This window comes from Xiphophorus hellerii, chromosome 19, assembly GCF_003331165.1.
Source record: "Xiphophorus hellerii strain 12219 chromosome 19, Xiphophorus_hellerii-4.1, whole genome shotgun sequence".
Lineage (NCBI taxonomy): Eukaryota > Metazoa > Chordata > Actinopteri > Cyprinodontiformes > Poeciliidae > Xiphophorus > Xiphophorus hellerii.
The window spans coordinates 20,370,572-20,383,704 of NC_045690.1; positions in this window are offsets into that span (position 1 = coordinate 20,370,572).

Genomic DNA, 13,133 nt, shown 5'->3' on the forward strand with positions numbered 1-13,133 from the left:
TTCCGCGTTCGGGGAAAAGCGGCTCAGTCGTTTCCGATCTATTGAAAAAGGCTCTTTACACTGGGTGATTGCAGGGCTTGTCCAAGGTAACAATTAATAATGTACATCGATCCAAAGCCCCGACAAGTAAGCTGGAGAAAGGTTTTAAGATGTTCGCCTCGAAGGTGAGTTTTACTTTCTTTAAACTTTGTGGCTAACATTAGCTTTAGCTTATGCTAGTAGGCAATATTCTCTGACATTTTTCTTGTAAAAATGTGCTAAACACTTTTCATCCATTCTAACGGACAATGTTTTTACCTTATGTTCAAGTATATTACGTGTGTTTGTTGTCGTTAGTGTCAGAGACTTTTTGCTTCCTAAGCCTGAGGAACAACAAGCCCATAGCCCATAGTAGAGCAGCTCTGGTGTTGGAGCTCTAGTTCAGCTGACTGTTCAGGTTCAGTTGTTGCTTTTAGAAAAATATGGCCGTGTTCCTTAATGTCTCCGTGTTACTTCGCTTTATTAGTTTTGCATGCTTCTTGTGAAGCAGGACGGTGTTTACAGCAGTGTGTACAGGCGGATCAGTTGCTGGGTTGTCTGGCTCTGGTCTGCTCTCTCGTTCCCATAAACTCTCTTTCAGGCTGAATACAGAAGTGATTCCATGGAAATAACACAGGAGGCTCCTTTACCTTCTTCTTTAGGCTGAAGAAGCTGATCCAGAGTGAAGTGAAGGCTGTAAACTTTGCTGTGCGGCATTAACTTTAACTGGTAGCGACGAATATTTACCAACCATCATCTTCTTAATTCAGGAGCTTAGAAATCCATGAAAACTTAAAAGCCCATTATATTAGGAAGACAGCAATGTTCATAGTATTGTTTTATTTGTGTCTGAAATAAGACTTTGTCTTTTCTAGCTCTCATGGTAACTCAAAGCCGCATTTGCGCATGCGGTTGTAACGTCAGCGCGGCAGGTGCAAAGAGCCAATTGCAATAAAGCGTCTGTCTCCCTCCCTGAAGGGTATTTTTTATGGTTAAGCATTTCTTTCGGATCACCGTTGAGCCAGGATTTTTTTTCTTTTTCTTTTTTCTTTGTGGAGAAGCATTTCACAGTTCCGATGTTCTTCAGTTTTGTTATCAATACACAAGTTTTTACTCTCTGTTATGGCGTCTCCATGTGGCTGGAATAGTGAATTGCAGTCTGCAGCCCTCTCCCCCCCTCCCCCACAAAGCTCTCCTCATCCAGGATTGTGAACAGACATGTTTGTTATATTATATGTAGTTTTTCTCCTAATTATTTCAAAGGAAATATAGAGCCTGTAGTCCTTTCCATTCACGATATAAATAAGACTGCTCTTCTGTTGCAGTACACATTTGTACCTGAAGATGGCTCTTTTTCACCAACAAAAACAAGGCAATCCTGCCTTTGCAGTTCAGCTTAAAGTCACAGGTTGAGTCACCAGTCTGCACATAGCAATTGCTTTGTCAAGCAGGCTTATCTCATGACTGGGCCTCCAAAGCAACAAAGCACAGATTTGCTTCAAATATAACTTTCCACTCATCTTAAGGTGTGGGCGTCAATGTGACCTTCATTGCAGTCAACATGATCGGAGTTGTTCTTCTTTGCTTTTACCAGGTCTTTCGTTTCTGACGCCAGTTTAGAAGTGTTCACACAATTAAAAATATGCTTAAACATAGAAATGGGTTATCACAAATCTCATTTGCCTATAAAGAGGCCTCGAGCAAAGCAAAAAAATTTCCATCTCCTTCTCTTTTTGTGGCCACACCTCTCAGGTTCCAAGAATATCGCCTGTCAAAGTGTTCGATTAACTGCAGGTTTCCCGCCAGCTTCGGGGCCCAGCAACCAAAACAAAGGCTCCCATGTGAGGGTGTGTCCACGTTGCACGCTCTGCTGCACTAATGGCCCAGAGCCATGGCGGCCTGGCCTCGTTTCACACCTTCGGCATATGGCTTCATCACCTTTCCTCCAATCAGGGCCTCTCATACCAAATATGGAAACTGTAGACCTGTAATCCCTGCACTGCAGATTACCAGTGTCCTCCCTCGGGCACATCCGAAGGCCTGTTTTGTCACTGTGTTGAGCTGTTTACGAGCTCACACCCAAATATGTCTTGTGTTTAAGTTTTGGCAAGCGTCTTCATGATTGACTTCGTTGTGTTGTGGGTCATGTTTGAAGTTTGTGTAAGAGGAAGTCTGCATGGATTAAGGATAATAGATTATGGAAGAAATGCCCTCACTGGGGCCCTTTTCACGGATGTGTAAAAGTATTTTCTCACCATACAGACTGTGTTTTGATTATATTTTAATCACATTTAATGCTGACCAGAAAAGACTTTTTTTTTTTTTTTTGGTCAGGGTGCATCTCTTCAGATCTAATGTAAAATATAGTGACACATAGTGGCAATACTATGAAGAACCTGGCCTGCTCTCTCCTTCTTGAGCAACTGGATAATTTGCAACAATTGGTGGATCCATGCATTCTGCTCTCGAGACAAGCTTTACATGACTCACAAAAGCAAACAAAAATATATTGCGGTGGCCTAGTTGAAGTCTGGACTTAAATGCAACTGAGAAGCTCTGGCATGACATTAGGAGGTCCCAGGTTAAAATTCCAGCCTGGGGTCTTTATGCATGAAGTTGTTCTCTCTGGATACTCACCATCTGTAAGCTGTTCTAAAGCCTTGTTGTACTAATGATTTAAACAGTCTTGACTCTAAAAAACGTACTTAGTGAGGTGACGGGTGTTTAGACAACCAGAGTGCATGTAGAAAGCTTTAATGTTTTTCTTGGGTTTCCTAGTTTTGCTCTTTTGTAGAGTGACTTGTACAGAAGCAGGCCGTTTGCTCAGTTCATCCTCAGAATCACCATGTCACTAAAAGCAGTTTTCAAACAGCTTTTTAAATAAAAAAAAAACAGCTGGGTAGCTGAAGATCTTGGTCTTTCTAAGCTTTTTTTCCCCTGGTTGCTTTTGCCACAAATTGAGACTCGGAGGTGTTGTAGCGACTAACTAGTTACAGATAGGGGAGTGAGAGTAATTTACATTATTTCCTCTGCAACATTGCTTTGAACATCACTGCGAGTCAATATTTCTATGCCTCGTTTCAAATTTGAAACATTCGAGGAGGAAAATTCTCTGTAAAATGTGTACATGATGGAAACCAAAAATAAAATAAGAATAAAAATTTAAAAAAAACAGCTGTTACTGAAAGTTGTCACTTTTTATGTGTTTAAAACGGGCACATTTAAAAGCAGCGTTGACCATTGGTCTTTTGCTGTTTTACCAGAACAAACGCGTAAAACATTTTTCTGTTTTACAAGAATAAACTTAAATTTTGCATCTAAAGCTTACAAAGAAGCTAAATTGGTCCAGAGGATTTCAGTGTTTTGAGGTGACTACATAACTAAGCTCCAACGGCACTCAGTAAGGGAGTAGTTTAGGTCAGTAATGTTTGTCCACTGTCTTGTGTTGTGTCTCCATAGTAACCATCTGTTCCGGATTTCAGTTTAGTGCTTAAAGTCAAGTCAACTTTGTTTATAAAGCACATTTCAGCAACAAGGCAGTTCACAGCGCTTTACACCATATAAAAATTGTTTAAAGTATGTTTACATCATGTTTAAACTAAATATGAAACAATACATTTTGTCAAATGCCATATTGAAAAATCATCAAATATGTTAATCAATGTTCATGTTATTATGAATCAAAGGCAACGCTAAACCGGTTACGTTTTAGACCTTTATTTAAAAGAACTGCAGGGTTTCGGCTGTTTTGCAGTTTTCTGGAAAAACGTCTTCGTCTTTCGGGCTTCGACCCAGATGTTCATCACAACATCAGATCAGAGCTTTTGCAGCAAACTCGCTTCTTTGTTGTTCAAGTGGGCAGATATAGGCTGATACCACATCCAGCTGCATTCAAAGACGTTGCCACGGAGCTGGTCAAAAACAAAAACACAGCAGTCTCTTATTGGAAGATGTACATGCTGGGTGTGGGCAGGCAGCTGTAAATAATCCATCCGGTTATCCATGGGATGAACATTAAAACACAGGGATGAAGCAGTTCAGCTCTAGGCTGCAGTCCTGCTGCCTAGCATCCATCCACCACTCATTTCAAACTTTTCATTTTCTTCTATATGTCATCTAAAATGATAATTGTCCGCATCAAAAACAAACAAACAAAAAAAAACCTCTGTTAAAAATAATTTTCTGTCTCCTTGCATGAGGAAAGCAGCTGAGAACACTCAAATATTTGTTGGATGATGAGATTTAAACCAAAAATACAGTTGAAGAACAGAATGCCAGACCAGCAACACAGAGCAGTAGGGAGAATAGCAGCAGCAGGGTCACGGTACTGAATGACTGTAAGCATGTAGGGTCAGCTGGGGTTGAGCAGGGTGAGCCAAGAAGATGAATTGTTCCATCGAATCAAGGCAAGGGCTGAACATCCGCATTTGAACAGAATCAATTCCAGCAAAGAAAGCCTCTACGCTTGTTTGACACGTGAACGAGAAAAGGCATCAGGCTTTTCCCTAACTGCATCCACGTCTTCGCAGCTCTGGACCAACTTCGAGCGCTTTGCTCCGATCCTTCTGGAAAACTCGAGCATTTTTCAGTCACTTTTTCCTCTCGTGCCGGCACTCCTGGCAGTCAGGGCGCTCTGCAACGACTGGCTGGACCGGCTAGCGATGGGGAATTAGCTTGGCTCGAAGGATCACTCACTCTTCCACTACTTGACTTGACTTTATATGTACTCACATAGTTCTGGAAATGCCAAATAACTGCACAGAAGCAGCTCAGATGAATAAAACAGGGTGTTAAGAAAGGGAATCCTTCCCGGTGTCGCTACATTGCTTGCTAATTTGTTTACCATTCATGAACTTAGAGGAAAAGAAAAGGGAAAGTTCACTTGAATACTTGACTTTTAAAATGCTTAGTGTTTCGAACACTTTGCGCCAGACTACAGTAAACTGAAATATCATCAGAAAGGTTGTTTTTTTCCCCCTTCAGTAATTCAATCTACACAGCGTAACCCACGTGTCATGTAATTTTTTTTACACACATGGTGATATATTCTAAGTATTTATTTTATAGATTGTTGCTCACAGCCAAAAAAAAAAACAATTTATTTGTATTTTAACCATCAAAGTCCCGTTGAGATTGAAAACCTCTTTTTCAGAAGAGTCCTGGCCAAGAGGCAACAAATGTTACGCAACAATTACAAATAGTTACACAATTAATAAACCAAAAACAGTCCTCTCAGCAAATCTGAATATTAATTCACCCCAATCAAAAATCTTTTATGGCCTACATGGAAAACCTCAAAACCACCAAATGGTAGGTAAGCTATTAAAGGTAAGAATAGTATAGTATACTGACATGCAAAAGGCATATCTGCATTAGAAATCCTTTTTTAGTTATCTTACGTAACATTTCAATTCGGTATCATTACGTAAATGCCGTCGTGTGTACAATTTCTTTTACTTTTCTTCCACAACTGATGTGTTTTTCAAAGAAGCTATTGTCTGTTTGAACCACTATTCTCTCTTCAGTGACCTTACTAAGCAGAGGTTCAAAACGAGTTGAGCGAAACAATGTTCTTGCCTTCTCACTCTGCAGAATCAGGGGCAGGATGTGACTTTAAAGTTGACAATTTCCTAGTTTGACGTTAAGGAAAAATAACAGAAGGCTACCATCTAAAGTTGGACTTCAAAGTGGGATGTTAGATGTTTCTCACCAACCAGAACCTCGAAATCCAATATGGCTGCCCTGTGTAAGAAAAAAACAAAACAAAACTTAAAGTACTTCAATTGAATGAAACTACACTTTTCCCTGGATTTTGTCTACTTCCTGCCTATATTTGGGTTGTACGTCATTTCAGATTGTGATAGAGGACCTTAGAAATGTTGACAAATCTGCAGCCCGTGTCTGTGTACTTGTATTTTTCGTGGTTTGTTTGCATCTTAAAATGGAACCAGTCTTTTCTTCAAAGTCCACTCTTCAAAGTCTTTAAAAAAAAAAAAAAAAGAAGAAGAAAAAAGCAGCTAGTGATGATTTGCGTTCTGAATCCTGGAGATGGGTTTATTGAGATCCAAGATGACAGATCCTGAATGACAACATTCCCATATTTGGCTCAGTCCTCCTCCTCGTTTCTCTGCCTGCCAGTTAGTAAAACGAAGTCTCCGTATCTGGCAGAGCTCCTAAGCAAAGCCACAACAGGCAGCGGTTTGTGCACATTTGATTTTGACAGTTTGAGCCTGTGGCCATCTGTACAAACCTGCCGTTTAGTCAACGGTCACGGTTTATCTCCTGAGAGGCTTTTTGCATAACAAGAGGGAACGACGCTTTCCCACACTGCTTTACATGAGCTTTATTACATGAGCAGTAGCTTGAATTGTGACTGACGAGAAACAGCTATCACCGCCGCTTCTACTGGGGCACAAATCTGAAAAGTTAACTTAAGGTTTTTAATAAATATCACTGTACTCTCTGCACTTTGAATTTTATTGCATTTACATGGCAATCAAACTCAGATTCAGGTAGACAGAGAGGAATGCATTACGAAGAGGCCTTATGGATAGCTACTAACTGACATACTGATATGTGCAACACGTCACTAAAAAGCTCAGGGGTAAAAATCCTTTGGTAACGTAGCAACATGAGAGCAGGATGTAGGTCTAAGGTCAAAGGAAGAAGTTTCCAAGAAGAAGAAATGTTTCATTGCCCTGCCCAGTTTAGTGCACACTGATTTTCATATTCAAAGTCCCTGTAAACACTAGAAATAATTCATTTATAACATCCTGTATTTCAGTATATCAGATAATATTCAAATGTGCTCGTCTGTATACCTAAAATCCCACTCACATTTGTTATTTTTTAAGTGCAAAGAGAGTCATTTCTAGAATATTTATCATTACCTGAAAGGTCAAATCATACTTCTATCATTATTTGTCATATCAAGATTCATAGTGAAAGTTAATTAAGAAGATTTCTTCCAGTCTTTCGTACTTGAAATCTATCTATTCCAAAAAACACAAAATGTAGACGAAAGGAAAGTGATTTGATCTCACGTAATTCTCAGGTATTAATTCAAAGCTCTAAATGTTGACCTTAAAGCAATTATTTGTAAAAGCATTGCAAATTTACTTAGCAGGTGTTCATTTTTATTCTTTCTTTTCGTCTTGTAGAAGTGCCATATGAGTTCAAACACCCAGGGACTTTTGTTTCCATCTGCAAATTTAAAAAAATAAATAAAAATCACAAAAAACAGCTTTTGTTCATTGGAATATTTTATTTTTAAGTTAACTAAAGTTATGTAAAAATTTATTTTTGCAACATGTACTACAAGAATGCAAGGGTATAGTACCCTTGCAAAAGGGGGGGAGGGCAGTGCCAGTCTCCAACCGTCATTGGGCCATAGGCTGGTTACTAGGTACCAACAGGTTGCAGTTGCCATGGTCGCAAACTCCATACAGAAAGACCCCAGGCTGGGATTAAAACCCATAACCTTCTGCTCTGCTGTGTAGCCTACATGAAATCATAGTTGAAATAATTTGACATTTTTGTCAAGAATTTGCAAAAAAAAAACCCAAACTCTCTCATGTCAAGATTGTTGCAAACTAATTAACACTTATAAGATGTCAATCTACAACTTATAAGTGTTTGCAGAAATATTTACTCCCTTTAAAATCCAGCATTGTCACAACTAGGGAAAAGTTCAACTCAAAAATTGGACGGTGAATGTGGATCAGTGGGTAGAGAAGAGGTCTGCCAATCGAAGAGTTGTAGGTCAAATTCCTCCTGTCTCACTTTGAGGCAAGGCATTAACCCCGAGTTTGCCGGTGTATAAACGTGTGCAGGTTTGTGAGTGTGAACGGGTGAATGCGGCTGTGGTGCACAGCGCTTTGATTGGTCAGTATGACTGGAAAAGCGATGTATAAATTCAGTCCTTTTGCCATTTTATGAGTGCAGTTTATGTGTGTATAAAATTGCAACATCAAGAAAAAAAAGACACTTTAAGAAACTCTGAGAAAAGATCATAAAAAGTCATACGATGCCTGGAAAAGACTTCCAACTCACTGAGCATTTCAGGGAGTTCAGTTAAATCCATCATTAAGAAATGGAAGGAGGATAGGACTTGGCTGAATCTGCTCAGAGCTGGCCGCACTCATAAACTGAGTGAAGGAGACCACCAAGACTCCCAGGACAGATCTGGAGCTTAAAGCTTCAGGGGCTCAGAAGGAAGAGATTGTACAAACACCACCTGTGGCCCCGGTTCTTCTCCAGTGGAAACCATATAGAAGGAAAGCAAAGAGAAAACTTCTGCTGAAAAAATAGAGGTTCCTATCCTGAGGGATAATCTAACTCAGCCTGCAAGGAAATTGCATCTTGGAGGCAGATTTATTTTCCGGCGAGACATAAAGCAAGAAAAAAAAACTGCACAGAAAGGTACACGTTCTGGAGTGGCCAAGTCAAAGCCCAGATTTCAATCTTATAGAAAATTTGCTCACAGGAGGTTGAGCTGCTCATAAAGGAAGAATGGAGAAAATTTACAATGTCTAGATGTTCCCCAGATGTGGCTCCAAAAGGCTTTCTTGTCTTTGGACCTGGCATGATTGTGGAGATGTAGATGCAAGGCCTCTTGCGACGTTACCCTTGCTACCAAGATTGGGCGCTGTAAATTTTCTTAAAATAACCTGAAAGTTACAGAAAAAAAATAAAAAATAAATTCCAAGTTGTGGGATTTCACAAAAACTTCATCTGCTCCGAGCAAGAGAAGATGTTGGCTGATCCTAAACACCAAGTCAAGGTCTGTTCTGAATCTGACATGCAGGGAGGGAATCTGTGAGATTAGCTTAATGAGCACACCACAAATCTCTGGACTTTGCAGAGAAAGTCCAAAAAGGGGCATGAAAGTTTTATCAAAAGGGAAAAGAAAAAAAAAATCTTGACAGTCTTGATGACTTCCATGGTTGAGGCGGGTATGGTCCAGTCAATCGAATCGTCATGACAGATTCAAAGTCTGTTATATAAGTTCCTAGCTGTAAAGTGATGCTATCAAGGTATTTTTGTTAGCTTAGGTGTTAAAATGTTCTCTGTCTAAGGAATCCCAGTTGGTTGGATTGTTTTATTTAGTTTGAAACAATCCTTCCTCCTGAACTACCACAGTGGAGGAGGTTCCTGTATGACGTAGGAGCTTTTTCCCTCAACGGATTCTTCTGGTTGAACAGGGTCATCAAAATATGACTGGCCATGAGATGTAGCAGGCATCCACCTTGCTTGTGAGGTCATCTTTTGGTCTTTCAACAGGCCAAAGCTGTAGTTTGTACTCAGTCTTTAGGGTTATGATCTTAAAACTTCAATCGGCTGATGATCACTCATTTCTGCTTTGTCTCTTACTCTTATTTCTTTTTTTCTTTTGCGTCCTGGTTATGATCCAGCCACACAGACTCGATTGTAACTCTTCTGTCCAGGTAGACAGCCTGGATTATAGTGAAAGCCGCGGAGAATGTGGAAAATAGGAGCAGTTACCGAAATTAAAGCAGCCGCTGCTTCTCATGTGGCCTTAAGGAGCTGGCTGCAGCAGTATCAACTACATATGGGGGCGCGTTCAGCATTCATCCCTTATTTCATTTGAAATTCTTGGGTATATTTTTCTTACTGTGTGTGCTTGTGTCAACCCAGCATAATCTTAAGAGCAGCCATTTATTCATTTAGGGCATTTCAAAGCTTGGCTTTTGGGGACTGATCCGAGTGTCTTATTTGTCCAACATAACCAATTCCAGCTTCTCTAAGTCCAAAAGAGCCAAGGGCCCGGATCTGTGTTGTGTCTCATCACGGTCCACCGTACTTCAAACAGACCCCACGCTGCACTGGAGTTCGGGCCGGTCCTCATTCTCCTCTTTGAAGTGGGAATCCTTTCACTTAAGCAAATTCTGCCGTCATCGTACTTTGGTTTCGCTGGGGTCCAAACTGGAGAGAGTTACTTTGTTCACTTTAAACTGCATTTGATCGTTTTTCAGGAAATTATTTCATCTTAGACATTCATTTGACCAACGCAGAGGCCACAAAAACACTCCCCTACAGCTCATTCCTTTCTTTTTTTGTTTTGTATGATGAACGCCCTGCTACGGCATTGGAAGCAGTTTAGCCTAAGGTGTAAATAAACACTAATGCCAAAGTTATGGCTTAACTGTATTTACCTGCATCGCTCACATAGCACCTGTCTGATGTTTCTGATTACAACTGAAAGTGTGCGGCCATGTGACCATCTGTGCACACAGAGAATATTTTCTCATTCAAACAAGCAAAGATAAGAATCTAACAGTTTTACTCCTGCTCCAGAGCTGGGCTACTGACCCAGTGGTTGCATAAGCCTTTGGGTCATGATCCGCTGTCATCTTTTCCAACTGTGGGGGAAGTGTTTGTGTTTTCCAAGAGGAGGTTCTCGGCAGCTGGCGGTGGCGGTTGTGGCTAACTCCAGGTTGCTCATCCAGTCTAGTTGTGACTTTGGCAGGACTCATGGTGCTGAGTTTGGGTTTCTGTTTGCTCGTATTGTTGCCTCCATGTTGGTATAACTTTGGTAAGACAGGGAACTTTTTTTTTCAACCAGGTGTATAAAAGACGCTTTCACCTTTTGCCATGAAGTTCCTTGCAACCTTTGTTATATTACCACGATAGACCTCAAAGTGATTACTGGGAAGAAATGTGTATGTGAAATGAAAGCAAAAATGATACATGGATTTCAAAATGTTTTGCTTCAGAAGTCACCCAACCAGTTAGGCGAAGGCCTCAGAGGTTTGTTAGAGAAAATTTGTGAACCAACAGAATCTCAAAGAACAGAGAACACAGCAGGCGGGTCAGAGATAAAAGTACTGAAATGTTTACAGCAGAGTCAAAAAATGTGAAAGTTATTGTCCTGTTGTAGACATTGCCATGCACCTGAACTGACTAGCCAAGAAGCCAGTGGCAACTCTCCAGAGATCCAGAGCTCAGCTGCATTAATCTGATTTCATAGCTATAAGTTGTGGCCGTCAGAATCTGGCAAATTGGAGAAAGGTGCCAGAATCCCAACGGCTTTGTGAACTACTCTACAATTGTTCCTGTACTCCAGTTCCAGTCTCTATTGATAAGTGACAAGGAGGAGGCTGTCAGGAAAACAAGGCTTCAACACGTCAAATTGCAGTTTGCCACAATTGATGCTGGGGTAAAATCAAGCATGTGGCAGAAGAAAATCTGACGAGGGAAGAGCAAAATCTAACATTTTTGCTAGTGTGCAAAAGGCTATAAGTGGTGGAAAACTAGCTAAACTCATCACTGTCGAGGGTTGTGGTTGAACTGCACCCAAATGCAAAGCAGTGGACTGCACTCCCATATAGTAGCTGAACATTTATTAAATGAAATATTGCAAAGGAAGAAACTGGAAAACCAGAAGAAACAGGGTCATAAGAAAATCAGTATGGAAGATACTGTAAAAGACAATGAGACTAGCAAATCTGAGGAATCTGGTGAAGACATAATGAAACTAAATTATCTTCAAGCGACTGGGAGCTTAAAGAGGGGTGAACGGGTGTCATGATAACCGGGTGCAACTAATGAATGCAGCTGGAGAAACAACCTGAGCAAAAAACAGGAAAGAACTAAGAAACAAAAACTTAACACAAAGGAATTAATTTGTGTAGATCATCTTAAAACGCCAAAGACCCGTGGATGCTCTCTGTGAAGCACGGTGGTGGCAGCTTGGTGTTGTGGGGATGTTTGATGGGAAGATGGTTGGAGCTAAATATAAAGCTAAAGTGACTAAATGCGAATATGTGAAAAAAAAACAAACATTAGCAGTGCTGCTGTGCCTCTACAGCTTCAAAGAAAGACGAGGGACATTTCCTTAAGCCAAGAAGTTAGTTTACGTTTACCATAGTGGTGTACTTAAGTTTTATGTTCACAGTGTCTAACCTCTGGCTAAATATTACTGTGTCATGAGACTATACATAATTGCAGAGATTTTAAAAGGAAATATTTAACTCTTTTTATTGAGTGTAGCTGACTGCTCTTTTACGTCAAAGTTCAAGGCTTAAGCTACAGTTTATTTGATCATAAAAACTTGGAAATCTGTTGTTTCATCTTGAATTGGGCTTTTTATAACTAAGGTGCATCTATAAGAGGTGTTCCTAAATTGTACTCAAGTAAGAGTAGCACTACTTCAAGTAAAAGTAAAAAGTAGCCGTTGAAGAAATTACATAAGAGTAAAAAAGTATTTGGTAAGAAGGCTACTGTGTAACGGATCAATATTTTGAAATTTAAAAATGACCTCATCGGACGGAGAAAAAAACATGCAGTTGTGTGTAAATTTTGGTGTTTCAAAGCTCAAAATGAAAATAATTAATTGAAGTAACCTAATTACAAAACAATAAAACATTTTTTCCAATTCTTTCAACATGAGACTTATGAAACTTTAACAAAATCTGCAAACATCTGTCTGTGTCTGGTGAAGTTTTGGTTCAAAGAAGCTCGTTCTTCATTCAGTGGAGTTACTGACAGAGAATAGAGTGTCCAGAAATTTTACTCAAGTAAGAAGAGCAATATCTCATACTATATAATTTGCTCGAGTAAAAGTAAACAGTACAACATAGTAACAATAAAAAACTAAATTCTTCCAAAATGTTGTTTAAGTAACTTTAACTGAGAAAATGTAACTATTTAGTACCCAAATAGTAACAAATTCTGTGGTCACATTCTCAAAAAAAAAATTGGATTTGACCACAATTCTCAATTAAAAAGTAAAAATATAAATAAATAAAGATACACAGTGAACCGATGCTTTTTGTGACAGAACTATATTACTTTTAAGTCCTGCCTCCATAATTATCTCACGACCCTGCAGATTTTCTTTAGCAACTCAATAAGTATATTGTGTTTTTTTTTTGTTGCAGACTTTTATATCAGCAATTAACTCTTGTGTGTAAGAGCAGTGAAGCCCCAGATCAACAGCTCAACCACTGGATACACTATAAGCTACATTCATGGCCTGTCTTCCCCCCAGTGTGCGCATGGGAGCAGCTCTACAGGAGTTTACAGTACCGCCGCTGTTTGTACAGGTGTGCTGCAGTATGACGTCTGATTATGAAATGTGCTGGTGCCGTTTT